We start from the raw sequence: 16,179 nt of genomic DNA, 5'->3' as shown, positions 1-16,179 counted from the left end.
GGAAACCTGACGGAGGGCTGGTGCCATTGGAGCACTAATGGAGGGAGTCTGGACACCTGGGAGCACTAACCGTGAGATGGCAGGTGCCATGGGAGCATGGACAGAGATAGACTGGGCGCCTGGGAGCACCGAGGGCAGGCGGGCAGGCATCCTGGGAGCACTAACGGAGGGAAGCTGGGCGCCTGGGAGCACCGAGGGTGGGTGGGCAGGCATCATGGGAGCACTAACAGAGGGAAGCCAGGCGCCTAGGATCACTGACAGTGAGATGGCAGATGCCATGGGAGGACTGACAGAAGAAGATGGGAGCCGTGGGAGCACTGATGGAGGGAGGTCCAGCTCCTGGGAGCCCTGATGGAGGGAAGGCAGGCACCTGGGAGCACCAGAGGACAGGTGCCAAGGGAGCACTAAAGGAGGGAGATGGTGCCATGGAAGCCCTGATGGTAGGAGGCCAGACGCCATGAGAGCACTATCAGAGGGAGGCCAGGCTCCTGGGATCACTGAGTGAGAGAAGGTGGGCGCCTGGGACCACTGGCTGGGAGGGCAGGGGACTGGGAACACAGGAGGGAGGTCAGGGTCTGCGGGAGCCCTGATGAGGGAGACGGGCGCCTCAGGAGCCTTGACGGAGGGCCTACAGACACTGTGAGAGCACTAACGAAGGAAGCCCGGGTGCCTGGGAGCACTGACAGAGGGACTCGGGGCGCCTGGGAGGAGTGCTGGAGGGAGGTTGGACGCCAAGGGAGCCCTGATGGTAGGTGGGCAGCACCGTGAAAGCCCTGACAGAGGGAGACCAGGAGCCCTGGGAGCACTAAAAGAGGGAGGCCAGGCTCCCTGGGAGCACTAACCTAGGGCGGACACCTAGGAGCTCTGGCGGAGGGAAGGAGGACGCCTGGGAACACTGACGGGGGGACAGCAGGAGCCGTGGGAGCACTGCCAGATGGAGGCCAGTCACCTGGGAACACTGATGGAGGTTGGGCGGGCACCTGGGAGCACTGAAGAGAGGACAAATGCCTTGGGAAAATTGTCGGAGAGTGACCGGCACCATAGGAGTCCAGAGGGAGGGCAGGCACCGTGGGAGCACTCACAGAGGGAGACGGCACGCCTGAGAGGACTGACGGAGGGAGGGTGGGGCCTGGAGGGAGGGCATGTGCCGTGGGAGCACTGTCGGAGAGAGACAGGTGCCGTGGGAGCACTCATGGAGGGAAACAGGTGCTGTGGGAGGCCTACGAAGGGAGGGTGGGGAGCCATTAGATCCTTGATGTAGAGGGATGGGTGCCATGGGAGCACTGACAGAGGGAGGCCAGGAGCCCGGGAGCACTGAGTAAGGGAGGGCGGGCACCTGGGACTACTGACCGGAGGGCAGGGGACTGGGAGCACAGGAGGGAGGTCAGGTGCTGCAGGAGCCCTGATGAGGGAGACAGGCGCCTTAGGAGCCTTGACCGAGGGACCACAGGCACTGTGAGAGCACTAACAAAGGAAGCCTGGGTGCCTGGGAGCACTGACAGAGAAATTCGGGATGCCTGGGAGGACTGCTGAAGGAGGTTGGACGCCAAGGGAGCCCTGATGGCCAGAGGGCGGCACCATGGAAGCCCTGACAGAAGGAGACCAGGAGCCCTGGGAGCACTACTGGAGGGAGGATGGGCGCCTGGGAGCATTGACTATGAGAAGGCAGGTGCCGTGGGAGGACTGAAGGAGGGAGACGGTGCCATAGGGGTCCAGAGGGAGGGCAGGAACTGTGGGAGCACTCGCGGAGGGGGACTGCACATTTGAGAGGACTGACAGGAGGGAGGGTGGGACCTAGGAGTACTGGGGGGAAGGCAGGTGTCATGGGAGCACTATCAGAGACAGATGGGTGTGTAGGAGCGCTGACAGATGGAGGACCTGCTCCTGGGAGCACTGACAGAGGGAGGGAGGGTGCCTGAAAGCACAAAGGGAGGGCAGGTGCTCTGGGAGCACTAATGGAGAGAGACAGATGCCGTGGAGGCCTATGAAGGGAGGGCGGGAGCCATTGGATCACTGATGTAGGGAGGCTGGGTGCCGTGAGCACTGAGTGAGGGAGGGTGGGCAACCAGGACCAGTGATAGAGGGATGGCTGGCACCTGGGAACACTGGAGGGAGGGCAGGTGGTGTGCGAGCCTTGAAGGAGAGAGGCAAGCACTGGGGGAACCCTCATGGAGGGAGGGTGCCTGGGAGTACTGATGGAGAGAGGGCAGGTAACGGGGAGCACTTACAGACAGATGTCATGTGCTGTGCAAGCCCTGACAGAGGGCGGCTGGGTGCCTGGGAGCACTGAAGGAAAGAGGACAGATTCCTTGGAGCACTAGAGGGAGGGCAGGTGCTGTGGGAGAAGTGAGGAGGGAGGGCGTGTGCCTGGGAGCACTCACGGAGGGAGGCCGGGTTCCTGGGAGCACTGCCAGAGGGTGGGTGCCTCGGAACATTGACGAGGGAGGGGAGGCCCCTTGGAGCAATGGAGGGAGGGCAGCTGCCCTGTGAGCACTGATGGAGGGAGTCGGGTGGTGTGGGTGCCCGGATGGAGGGATGTCGGGATCCTGGGAGCACTGACAAGGGAGAGCACCGTGGGAGCAGTAACAGAAGGAGGGCGGGCACGTGGGGGCACTGGTGGGAGGACAGGTGCTGTGGGAGCACTGACGGAAGGAGACAGGCGACGGGATAATGCTGACGGGTGGAGATGGGCCCTGTGGGAACACTAATGGAGGGAAGCCGGGCACTGAGGAGCACTGCTGATGAGACAGCAGGTGCTGTGGGACTATTGACGGAAGTAGACAGACACCATGGAAACATCAAAGGAGGCAGACCGGCACCTGGGAGCGCTGACGGGGGAGGGCTGGGCACCTGGGAGCTCCGGAGGGAGGGAAGGTGCCGTGGGAGCACAGACGGAGGAGACAGGTACTGTGGGAACCTTGACAGAGGGAAAGTGGGAGTGGTGGGAGCACTAACACAGAGAGGCTAGGCACCTGGGAGCACTGACGGAGGGAGTTGGGGCACCTGAGAGCACTGGCGGCTGGAGGCTGAGCACTGGGAGAACCCTGGTGAAGGGTGGCCGGGTGCCTGGGAGCACTGAAGGAGGGAGGATGGGTTCCTGGGAGCACTGATGGTGAGAGGGCAGGTGTGGTGGGTAAACAGACGGAGGGAGACGGGCGTATTGGGAGCCTTGACGGAGGCAGGCTGCGTGTCTGGTAGCACTATCGGAGGGAGACAGGCACTGTGGGAGTCCTGACAGAGGGAGGCCAGGCACCTGGGAGCACTAATGGAGGGTTGTCAGATGCTGTGGGAGGCCTGATGGAGTGTGACCGGGTGCCTGGGAGCACCAGAGGGAGTGCAGATGCCCAGAGAGCACAGACAGAGGGATGGCGGGAGCCATGGGAGCACAAACGGAGGAAGGCTGGGCACTTTGGATCACTAACTGTGAGACGGCAGGTGCCGTGGGAGCACTTGTGGAGAGAGATTGGTGCCATGGGAGACCTGACGGAGGGATGCCTGGCTTTTGGGAGCACTGCTGCAGGGAGGGTTCCCGGGAGCACTGGAGAGAGACAAGTGCTGTGGGAGCACTGTCAGAGAGACTGGCGCTGTGGGAGTCCTGTCGAAGGAAAGGCACATGCCATGGGAGCACCGACAGAGGGAGACTGCGCACCAGAGGGGACTGACGGATGGAGGGCCGGCGCCAGGGCGCACTGACAGAAGGATGGCGGGACTTGGGAGCACTTCAGGGAAGGCAGGTGCCATGGGAGCACCATTGGAGAGAGAGAGGCACCATGGGAGCACTGACATAGGGAGGATGGGCTCCTGGGAAAACTGACGGAGGGAGGGAGGACACCTGCGAGCCCTAGAGGGAGAGCAGATGCCCTGGGAGCACTGAGGGAGGGAGACAGTCATTGTGGGAGCGCACCCGTAGGGAGGGCAGGAGCCATTGGACCCCTGATGCAGGAAGGCCGGGCGCCATGGGAGCCCTGATGGAGGGAGGCCGAGAGCCTGGGAGCACTGAGGAGAGAGGGCAGGCACCTGGGACAACGAACAGAGGGATGCCGGGCGCCTGGGAGCCCTGGAGGGAGGGCCGGTGATGCGGGATCCCTGAAGGAGAGAGACAAGCATGGTGGAAGCCCTCATGGAGGGAGGGAGGGTGCCGTGGGAGCCCTGATGGAGAGAGTCCGGGCGCCCTGGGAGCGCTGACGGAGGGAGGCCAGGTGTCTGGGAGCGCTACAGAGAGGGCAGGTGACATGGGAGCACTCCGGATAAAGAAGGGTGCTGTGGGAGCACTCACAGAGGGAGGCTGGGCGCCTGGGAGCACTAACGGTGAGACGGCAGGTGCCGTGGAAGGACTGATGGAGGGCAATGGGTGCCTAGGAGCCTTGATGGAGGGACGGTGGGTGCCGTGGGAGCACTGAGGGATGAAGACACACACGGTGGGAAATGTAAGGGAGGGGTGGCGCCATTGGAGCACTAACGGAGGGAGTCTGGACACCTGGGAGCACTGACCGTGAGATCGCAGGTGCTGAGGGAGCACTGACGGAGTAGACCAGGTGCCTGGGACCACTGACCGGGAGGGCAGGGGACTGGAAACACAGGAGAGAGCTCAGGTGCTGCGGGAGCCCTGATGAGGGAGACGGGCGCTTTGGGAACCTTGATGGAGGGACCGCAGGCACTGTGAGAGCACTAACAAAGGAAGCCCGGGTGCCTGGGAGCACTGACAGAGGGACTCGGGGAGCCTGGGAGGAGTGCTGGAGGGAGGTTGGACACCAAGGGAGCCCTGATGGCCCGAGGGCGGCACCATGGAAGCCCTGACAGAGGGAGACCAGGAGCCCTGGGAGCACTAACCGAGGAGGAGAGACACCTAGGAGCCCTGATGGAGGGAGGGAGGACACTTGGGAACACTGACTTGGGGGCATCAGCTGCTGTGGGAGCACTGACAGACGGAGACCAGACGCCTGGGAGCACTGATGGAGGTCGGGCAGGCACCTGGGAGCACTAAAGAGAGGACAAGTGCCGTGGGACCAGTGACAGAGGGAGACAGGCACCATGGGAGGCCTACAGAGGGAGGGAGGGAGCCATTGGCTCACTGATGTAGGGAGGCCGGGTGCCATAGGATTCCTGACAGAGGGAAGCTGGGTGCTGTGTGAGCACTGAAGGAAGTAGACCCGGCACCTGGGAGCACTGACAGAGGCTGGGTGCCTTGGGGCGTTGACGAGGGAGGGCAGGCGCCCTGGAGCAATGGAGGGAGCGCAGCTGCCCTGCGAGCCCTGAGGGAGGGAGGCAGGTGGCGTGGGTGCCCGGATGAAGGGAGGCTGGGGTCCTGGGAGCACTGACAGAGGGCGGGCACCGTGGGAACAGTGACAGAAGGAGGGCGGGCACGTGGAGGCACTGGTAGGAGGACAGGTGCTGTGGGAGCATTGTTGGAGAGAGAGGGTGCCGCCAGAGCCCTGATAGAGGGAGGACCGACTCCTGGGAGCATTGACAGAGGGAGGGTGGGCACCTAGGAGCACGGGAGGGAGGGCAGGTGCCGTGGGAGCACTGTCGGAGGGAGGCCAGGTGGCTGGGAACACTGACGGTGACAGGGCAGGTGCGGTGGGGGCACTAACGGAGGGAGACGGGCACCATGGGAGCGTTGATGGAGGCAGGGTGGGCGCCTGACTCTCAATCAGGGCTCCCATGGCGCCCGTCTCCCTCCATCAACCCTGAGAGCGGCCGGGCACCAGCGGAGCACTGACCAAGGGAGGTCGGACACCCGGGAGCCCTCATGGAGGGATGCTGAACATTGTGGGAGTCCTGACGGAGGATGGCCGGGCGCCTAGGAGCACTGAACGAAGGGCAGGTGCTGTGGGAGCCCTGATGGCGGAAGGGTGGGTACCAGGGGGGCCTTGACAGGGGGGAGGCCGGGCGCCTGGGAGCACTCACAGCGGGAAGGCGCCATGGCAGCACTTAAGGAGGGATGGCTCTGTGGGAGCAGTAAGGGAAAGCGGGCGCGGTGGGAGCACTCACGGAGAGAGGGCAGGTGCCGTGGGAGTCCTGACGGAGGGAGGGTGGCAGGCGTGGGCAGCACATGGGACTTTGCTCCCCGTCAAGAAGGAGAATTTCAGCTTATTTCTGAATACCTCAACGTTCACTAGGCCTTTCCTCCCCCAGTGCCGTGCCCAGAGCTGGGCACTGAGCCAAGTACCGGCACCCCCAAAGCACACACCTTACAAGGGAAATCGCAGCTGGCTTTCAGGCCGGGTGAAGGTGCATTGCTGTTGGTGCTCCTGTGCCCCTCACACAAATCTGGCCGAGAGACTGAGCGATGGCTTCACTCCAGCTTATTTGGAACCCGAAGTGATGATACCGGGAAAGAGACGGAAATCCAGGCAGCTGGGCCCCCCACTGCTCAGCGAAGGAGAAGAGGCCAGGGCGGATGGGGGTGGAGTGCAGTGGGGAGATGCAGGCTCCCCGGACCCCACCTCCGGGGCGCGGACGCGCGAGAGGAGGGGCCTCGAGGGCCAGGGTTTCTCCCTGGGGAGTGAGGGGTTCGCGTCCCCCCTCAGGTACCTCTCAGCCTGGGGACGGGCGCTGGCACGTGGACACCCCTAGAACATCCGGCTTGGGGGACTAAGGGCGCTTCTGTCCGGGGACCCCAGGGGCTCTGGGGCCTGACACACTCCGTCCTTTGCGAGGGCCCCCGGTTGACTCACTCCCAGAGCCACTGGATTATTTGTAAAGGAGTTCGCAGGCTAATCTTAAAGAGGCTCCTGCTGGAGGGGCAGGAAACCGTTGGGACGCTCTCCAGAGCCGATGGAGGGGCCGGTGAGCAGCATCTCGCCGGGGCAGGGGCACAGGGGGACACTGCCGCCCCGAGTGCCTGCATCACCAAGGCTCCAGGGCTCCGCGAGCACCGGGCTCAGCCTCCCGCGGCCTCCCTGCCGCTGCTGGGCCCTCCACACGCCCGGAGCGAACCACAGCGGACAGGCAAGTGCTGTCTGATTGCACCCGCGAGTTCTGAAACACTAAGCAAATGGACAAAGCAAACAAAACTCACAGATCCAGAGAGCAGACAGGTAGCTGTCAGAGGAGCGGGGCTGGAGGACGGGTGGAGGGCCTCACCAGTATGGTGATAACTGTGTATTGTGTACAAATGCCAAGTTATTATGTAATGCACCTGCTACTAATGTTATATACCAATTTCTCTTCAATTAAAAAAAAAACCTTCCATTTAAAACCTCATCAACTCACACAGTGTGGTGTCGGAGCAAGGACAGACAAATGGACCAATGGAACAAAAAAGGAACACATTTTGTATTTCATAACTGGGATACAGAAGAGTACGGAAAGGGAAGACTTTTCAATAAATGGTGCTGGTGTAAGTACATATCTATATCCGAAAAATACGCACCGTACGTAAGAACTAATCCCAGGCTGCATTAATGCTGAAATGTAAAAGACAATACTATAAAGCAGTTAGAAGAGAAGATAAAAAATACGTACTGGGGACTTTGGGACAGGAATAAGGAGTAAGACACAACGGCACCAACCGAAAGGGAAGTGGGTAAACTTAATGAGATTAAATTTACAAAATAAGAATAAATGAGGGGCGCCTGAGTGGCTCAGTCGGTTGAGGGTCTGACTTCAGCTCAGGTCATGATCTCACAGCTCGTGGATTCGAGCCCCACGTCAGGCTCTGTGCTGACAGCTACCTCAGAGCCTGGAGCCTGCTTCCGATTCTGTGTGTTGCTCTCACTCTGCCCTTCCCCTGCTCATGATCTGTCTCACAAAAAATAAAGAAATGTTAAAAAAAAATTTAGGGAGTAAGTGAAATGAAGAACTTGTTCATTGAAAAGCACTACGAAAGAATGAATCTAAGTCACAAAATGGGAGGCGTTAGTGACCTAAATAATTTACCCAGGACTAGCCTGAAGACACAGAATACAGAATGAGCGTCTAGGACTCTGCGGTCTAAGACTTCCAGAGAGAGGGGGCGGGGCAGGTGGTTAGCTTGAGATGTCACCAGTGTCCCCTCTGCCTCACTCTTGGTTAGAGGCAAGTCACCAGGGCCCCCACTTATGGAGAGCGGATGTGGACCACATTCCGTAGATGGGAGAGGGTGTCAAAGAATCTGTGCACCTACTAAAACAACCCTGGCAGTCAACCTTATTAGAAAATTAGGAAAATGCAAGTTAATCCTGCAATTAGATGTTACTGATCTTCCACCAGTAAAGTTAAAAAGACAAGAAATATTAATTATTGGCGAGGATGTTAAGTAAAAGTCTGGTCACTACTATTGAGAGTCTAGATCGACGCAAATCCTATGGGGGACAGTTGGGCTTCAGTCGGTTGAAGATCTACATACCCCATTGTCCTGGATGTACACTCAAGAGAACGCGTGCACACGTATGGCAGGAGATCTGTATGCGAATCTTCACAGTAGTGCGATCTGTGGAGCCACAGTCGAAAACAACCGGCGTGGATGTTCGCACTAACGCCAATCAACAGTGTCGAATACTATTCAGCAGTTGACAACGAATCACAGCTACAGAAAACGACACGGACGAACCTTACAAACATAGTATTGTGAAAGGAAGACACAAAGGAAACATTTAGCATGATTATACTCATTAAGTTTCAAAAGGAGGCAATTAGGTTATATTTTTTAATACATGTGCACATGGTGAAATGTATTAAGAAGTAACTGCACAGTTACTGGAAAAGTCAGGACAGTTTTTCTGGGGCATTAGGACAACGGGGAAGGCAGAGGTGGCAAAGGGAGAGGACACAGAACTTCCCGAGTGCCACCAGTGCACTGATCACAGCCCCGAGGGACGCTGCGTGTTTGCTTCATAATTACTTGTTATGCTGCAGACATGGATTTCATTTATCTCTCTCTCTGTTGTTTCACAATAAAAAACGTAATAGAACAAACAAGGAGGCTTCCTCTGTATCAGCATGTAACTATTTCCAAAATAAATTTTCTATTTTCAAAAGCAAGGCCCATGGGCTCCTGCGTGGCTCAGTGGGCTGAGTGTCCAACTGCGGCTCAGGTCATGATCTCACAGTTCATGAGTTCGAGGCCCACCTTCAGTTCACACAGTGCAGAGCCCCCTTTGGATACTCTGTCCTCGCCCCTTCTCTCCGCCCCTCCTCCACTAGCACTCTCTCTCAAAAATAAAAAATAAGTGGCTCAGGAGTCAAGGTTTATTTCTGGACAGACCCATAACCAGTGAAGAAATCGAATCAGTTATCAAAAATCTCCCAACGAATAAAAGCCCAGGGCCAGATGGATTCCCAGCGGAATTCTACCAGACATTTAAAGCAAAGTTAACATTGATCCTTCTCAACTTATTCCAAAAAATAGAAATGGAAGGAAGACTTCCAAGACTCATTCTACGAAGCACATATCACTTTGACTCCTAAGCCAGGCAGAGACCCAACAAAAAAAGAGAACTACAGGCCAATATCCTTAATGAATACGGATGCAAAAATACTCAAGATACTAGCAAATCGAATTCAACAGCATATGAAAAGAATTATCCATTACGATCAAGTGGGATGCATTCCTGGGTTACAAGGCTGGTTCAATATTTGCAAATCCATCAATGTGATCCATTAAACAAAAGAAATGATAAAAACCATATGATCCTGTCGATAGATGCAGAAAAAGCATTTGACAAAGTACCACACCCCTTCTTAATAAAAACCCTCGAGAAAGTTGGGATAGACTTAAACTTACGGGATAGACTTACTTAAACATCACAGAAGCCATTTATGAAAAGCCCACAGCTAATATCGTCCTCAATGGGGAAAAACTGAGAACTTTCCCCCTGAAATCAGGGACACGACAGGGATGTCCACTCTCACCACTGTTGTTTCACATAGTGCTGGAAGTCCTAGCATCAGCAATCAGACAACAAAAGAAATAAAAGGCATCAGAATTGGCAAAGAAGAAGTCAAACTTTCACTTTTCACAGATGACATGATACCCGACATGGAAAACCAGATCGACTCCTCCAGAAGCTTTCTAGAACTGATCCATGAATTCAGCACAGTTGCGGGGTATGAAATCAATGTACAGAAATCGGTTGCATTCTTATACACCAATATGAAGCAACAGAAAGAGAAATCAAGAAACTGATCCCATTCACAATTGCACAAAAAATCATAAAATACCTAGGAATAAACCTAACCAAAGATGTAAAAGACCTGTATGCTGAAAACTATAGAAGACTTATGAAGGAAATTGAGGAAGACACAAAGAAATGGAAAATCATTCCGTTCTCATGAATCGAAAAAATAAGCATTGTTAAAATGTCATTATTACCCAAAGCAATCTACACATTCAATGCAATCCCCATCCAAGTTGCACCAGAATTCTTCTCAAAACTAGAACAAACTATCTTAAAATTCCTATGGAACCACAAAAAACCCTGAATAGCCAAAGTCATATTGAAGAAGAAAACCAAAACAGGACGCATCACAATCCCAGACTTTAGCCTCTACTACAAAGCTGTCATTATCAAGACAGTATGGTACTGGCATAAAAAAAGACACACGGACCAATGGAATAGAATAGAGAACCCAGAACTGGACCCACAAGTATATGGCCAATTAATCTTTGACTAAGCAGGAAGAGTGTCCAATGGAAAAAAGACAGCCTCTTTATCAGGTGGTGCTGGGAGAACTGGATAGCAACATGCAGAAGAATGAAACTAGACCACTTTCTTACACTCAGCATCCAAATCAAAACCACACTGAGATACCATTTCACACCAGTCAGAGTGGCTAAAATGAACAAATCAAGAGACTATAGACATTGGCAAGGATGTGGAGAAACGGGCACCCTCCTACACTGTTGGTGGGAATGTAAACTGGTGCAGCCACTCTGGAAAACAGTGTGGAGGTTCCTCAGAAAACTGTCAATAGAACTCCCCTATGACCCAGCAATAGCACTGCTAGGGATTTACCCAAGGGATACAGAAGTGCTGATATATAGGAGCACATGTACCTCAATGTTCATAGCGGCACTGTCAACAATAGCCAAATCACGGAAAGAGCCTAAATGTCCATCACCTGATGAATGGATCAAGAATAAGTGGTATATATATACAATGGAGTATTACATGGCAATGAAGAAGAATGAAATCTGGCCATTTGTAGCAAAATGGATGGACCTTGAGGGTGTCATGCTAAGCAAAATAAGTCAGGCAGAAAAGGGCAGATACCATATGTTTGCACTCATAGGTCTAACAGGAGAAACCCAACAGAGGGCCATGGGGAGGGGAAGGGGGAAAGAGAGTTGGGGAGAGTGAGGGACACAAATCATGAGACTATTGAATACTGAAAATGAACCGAGGGCTAAAGGGGGAGGGGGGAGAGGAAGGGGGTGATGGTCATGGAGGAGGGCACTTGTGGGGGGAAGCACTGGGTGTTATATGGAAACCAATTTGACAATAAACTATTATTATTTAAAAAAAAAAAAAGGTTTGGAAAGGGGAAGAACTTGTGACCCGGGTAATGTGTGTGCTCTGCAGACAGGATCAGGAGTCCCAGGCGCTTGGTCCCGCCCTGGCTCCTGCACAAGCCCATCTAGCATGGTTAGACCATGTGATTAGACACAAGACCCACCGTCAGCAACTCAGGTTTAGAAACACGACCAGGAGCCATATGAGCAGAATCTAGGACACTCTACCTATGAAAAGACCATTTGTGCCCCCCTTTCAGGCTGTAACTTAAAATTTTTTTTAACACTTATTTATTGCTGAGTGACAGAAAGAGACAGAGTGTGAGCGAGGAAGAAGCAGAAGGAGAGGGAGACACAGAATCGGAAGCAGGCTCCAGGCTCGGAGCTGTCAGCACAGAGCTCCACACAGGGCTCGAACCCACAAATCATGAGATCATGATGCTTAACTGACTGAGCCATCCAGGCGTCCCCAGGCTTAAACTCTTGACATTCACTGGCACATCCCCCTGGGGAAAATTTGTTTACTGAGTGCTTCCTCTGTAACTGCTAGGCCGTTCATTCAACGGGCACGTAATAGATTATTAAGGAGTAGCTGGTGGAGGACATGCGTTCCTCTGGATCCCGGGGGCGACGACTGTCAACAAAATGGGCGAAAGTCTCTCCTGTGGAATTTGCATGCGAATGGGGAATTCAGACGCATGAATGAAAAGATACATAGTATATGACCTTATAAAAAACAAAGCGGGAAGATGATGGGGGTGAGCTTTAAAAAGTGGTTTGAAATTTTAAGTATGTTGAGCAGGTAAGATTTCACCGAGAAAGTGATATTTGAGCAAAGGCCTGAAGGACAGGAGGGAATGAGTTAGGCGCATATTTAGGAAAAAAGAGTGTCCAGGGCAGAGCACACATTCCAAGGCCTAAGGCCAGAGCAGGCGTGATCGCGCCTTGCCGTCTGAGGACCAGCAGGAGGCGCTGTGGCTGGAGAAGCGGGGGAGAAGGGCGGGGTGCAGGTCCCTAGAGGCAGTTCTCCTTCTATCCGAATGCGAGGGGAGCCCTTGGAGAGTTCTGCACTAATTCTGGTTAGAATAGCCTGGACAAAGGCAAGCAGAAACAGAGACGGGAGACCAGCGAAGAGTCTGCTGCACAAACCTCAGGGCTCTTGATGGAAGACGGATGCAGTAGCAATGGGAGTCCTAGGAAAGGTGTGACAGATACGCCCGGGTGACAGATACGTCTGGGAGGTGGAGAGGCCAGAAGGGATCTGGGGTCTCAGACAGGGCACCTGCTCCTGGAGATGAGGAATTTCCGTGAGGAGCCAGACTGGGGAGCAGGAGGCTGGAGCTCAGGTTTGGACAACGGTAAGTACACAATCCTGCATGTGTGAAGCTGGAGTCTGAAGAAGTACAAGATGAAATGAGGCATTTACATATACAGGGTATTTGAGGTCTGCGCCCTGAACGTGCTGACGCCCGGGGGACGGACAGACAAGGGAGCTATAATGCATCACGTAACGAGTGCTACTAACAAAATATCAGCACTGGACTAATCTCAGGAGTCCTGGGTGTATTCCAGAAGCTTCAAAACTAGGCTTGAGGAGTCAGCAGAAGCTTCCAGAAGGAGGTAAGGGGTGATGTCCAAACTGAGATCCAGAGAACAAGCAGGGACCAGCAAATGGGAAAAGGGGAAGGAATTCGGAGTAACCTCGCCTGCAAATTGGAGAAGCAAGAGAGGACGTATGACAACAGGACTGTCCCTGTCCCTGTGCACGCCAGCCTTGCTGTCCCGCTCTCCTGCCAGAGAACTGGGTCTCTGACACAACTCCTTTGGGGCGTTGCGGTGGGGGGTAACGAATTCCACATTCACATCCGCTACATCTTCCACGAAAGGGGTCTTCAAATGAGCTATTTTTTGCACAAGCAGATGCAAATATAATCCACAAGAAGTGTTTTTAACACATACTTGGGGTCGTGGGAAATCACATCAGATGTCAATGCTGATGCCCGTACTTGGTTCCTAGAAGTGTATGGTAGAAGATCAAAAAGGACCAAATACAAAAATCACAGAATTGGGACAAAATTCTACCGCAGACATGAAATGAAAATAACGGAGTCAGGGAGATAAGAGATCAAAGTAAAATCTTCCATTGAAGATAAATAGAGGTGTGTCACACGAGGGATATTGCTAAGTATATTTTTAATATTTGTTTTTTGATTTTTGAGAGAGGCAGTGCAAGCAAGGAGTGGCAGAGAGCAAGAGAAAGAGAGAGAGAACCCAAAGCAGGCTTCGCTGCCAGCACAGAGCCGCATGCAGGGCTTGAACTCACATCCTGTGAGATCTGGACCTGAGCTCAAGTCTGCCACTTAGCCAACTGAGCCACTCAGGTGCCTGGAGGCATATTGCCAAGTATTAAATTCCTTTTTAGATTTCTTTGATACAAGTCACAATACCCTTCAGGAGAATTTAAGCACATGAAGAAAATGTTACATCTCCACTGAAAAAGTGTAAGAGGGAACACTAAATTATCAAAATTCTCTTAGGGGTGAGGAACACCAGCCAAGCACACAAATTAGGGCCACTCACAGTCAGCAAGACAGTTCTCTCTCTTCCATTTTTTTTAATTTTTTAATGCTTTTTATTTATTTTTGAGAGACAGGGAGAGACAGTGTGAGCAGGGGAGGGTTAGAGAGAGAGGGAGACAGTGTCTGAAGCAGGCTCCGTGCTCTGAGCTGTCAGCAGAGAGCCCAATGCGGGTCTCGAACCCACAAACTGTGAGATCATGACCTGAGCCTAAGCCGGATGCTTAACCGACTGAGCCACCCAGGTGCCCCTCTTCTTTTTTAATGACTTGCTTTTTTCTTACACCAAGAAAAAAATTGGCAGATGTTACCAAATTTCACAGATTCTTACCATCGTTCTCCACTGGTTGCTTTTCACTTTCCTTCTCTTGCTCTTTATGAGTTATTTATATTTGTATTGTTTCTTTGTTCCTCTTTGTATCTTTTTGGTTGTTTCTTGGTGCCTTATAAACAAAGGGTTAAAGATTCCACTAAGCATTCCATAAATATTTACTGGAAACAATCAGTTGGTTTCTTTTGTTTAGTTTCCCCTTCTACAACTGTGCTCAAATAAGGATTGTTTTCTGGATGTACATTCCTTCTCTACCTAAGGAAAATATAAACAATGCAAGTGAGCTGACTGCAGAGAGTAAATGCCTGCTCAGTTGTCTCTCCCAAAGGCAAGAATGAACCCACCACACAGCGAGGCTGAAGTAGTTTCAATCCTATTTATGCATGTGGATAGCTCAGTGGGCAGAGCGTCAGACTTTTAATCTGAGGGCCCAGGGTTCAAGTCCCTGTCCAGGCAGTGTGGACCTTGTTTCCCTAAGGCTAAGGGTTGCTAAATCCTGTCCCTTAAAGAAGGAAGTGTGGGTTCAAGTTTGACGATTTTCCCTGTCTGGAGTGAGAAAACACCAAAATGTCAGTTACCTTCAGCCTTAACTAGTAACCGAGGTTTGCTATTCTATTCCAAGCAGAAGACAACTCTAGCGCTTTTCAACAGATTTCCCTGGGAACATAGTACAAAAGGTTAAAAAGTCCATGGGGTGTAAGAAAACTCTCCCTCTAGACGAGGGTGTTTTAGAAAAGGAACTGGAAACCATATTTATTGAGGAAGTGTTCACCGTGTCAAACTCAGGACCTTTAGATTTTCTGTCCTTTGCACTCACAACTGGGCCCAAAGCGTCGTGATGTCACTTTTGTTTCTTTAAGCAGGCTTCATGCTCAGCACGGAGCCCAGCGCAGGGCTTGAGACCCACGACCCTGAGCTCAAGACCTGAGCTGAGCTCAAGAGTCAGATGCTCAGGGTGCCTGGGTGGCTCAGGTGGTTAAGTGTCCACCTTCTGCTCAGATTCTGATCTTACAGTTTGTGGGTTTGAGCCCCCACATCGGGCTCTGTGCTGACAGCTCTGAACCTGGAGCCTGTTTTGGATTCTGTGTCTCCCTCTTTTCCCTGTTCGCACTCTGCCTCTCCTTGTCTCAAAGTAAATAAACATTAAAAAAAAAAGAGTCAGATAGTCAATCGACTGAGCCACCCAGATGCCCAAGTCACATTCTAGTGATAAACACAAACGGTATGGGTTACCCGTCCGATCCCGCCACATGGTCAGAGGTGAAACACGTATCCTACCCAGATGCACAAGGACACCGCATCTTGCAACATGCATTTGGTTCATTTCTACAATTTTGGCAAATTGTGGGTCGATGGTGCTGTGGATTGCTCAGAAGGTCGTATTCTTCTCTAGAAATACACCTTTCCCTCCCTCTCTACCTGAAGATTGTACTTCCCATTTCATTTGAGGATGTTAGTATGGTTTACAGGGAAAACCCTAAGGAAGCTAAAATCTAGCACCAGCCTCCTGGAACTAATAAATGTGTTCAGCAAAGTCACCAAACACAAGATCAAAATACAAGAATCAGTTGTATTCCTATACATGAGCAATAAGCATGTGGGCACCAGAACCAAAACACAGTACCATTTAAATGGTAGTTTAAAAAATAACTGAGATGCAGATCTACCAGGACACGTGTGTGCGGGAAAACACAAAACTAAAAAATGCTGATGAAACTCATCAAAGATCTAAATAAATGGAGAAATCGTCTGTGTTCATTGATTGCAAGACCCAGAGATATCAAGTCTTCTCAAAGTTAGATGCAGTTTAACAGAATTCCTATCAAATTCCAGGTGAG

The 16,179-nt window shown here is 52.7% G+C and overlaps 1 non-coding gene across 1 annotated transcript; it reads left to right on the top strand.

The window, feature by feature from the left end:
• Positions 1 to 14,726: 14,726 nt before the first annotated feature.
• Positions 14,727 to 14,797, top strand: TRNAK-UUU. The gene has a single exon. It is a non-coding gene; the product is annotated as a tRNA-Lys (tRNA).
• Positions 14,798 to 16,179: the final 1,382 nt, after the last annotated feature.

This window comes from Suricata suricatta, unplaced genomic scaffold (genome assembly GCF_006229205.1).
Source record: "Suricata suricatta isolate VVHF042 unplaced genomic scaffold, meerkat_22Aug2017_6uvM2_HiC HiC_scaffold_186, whole genome shotgun sequence".
Classification (NCBI taxonomy): domain Eukaryota; kingdom Metazoa; phylum Chordata; class Mammalia; order Carnivora; family Herpestidae; genus Suricata; species Suricata suricatta.
Note: the sequence above shows the minus strand (reverse complement) of the source record. Positions and strands in the feature narration are given on the sequence as shown.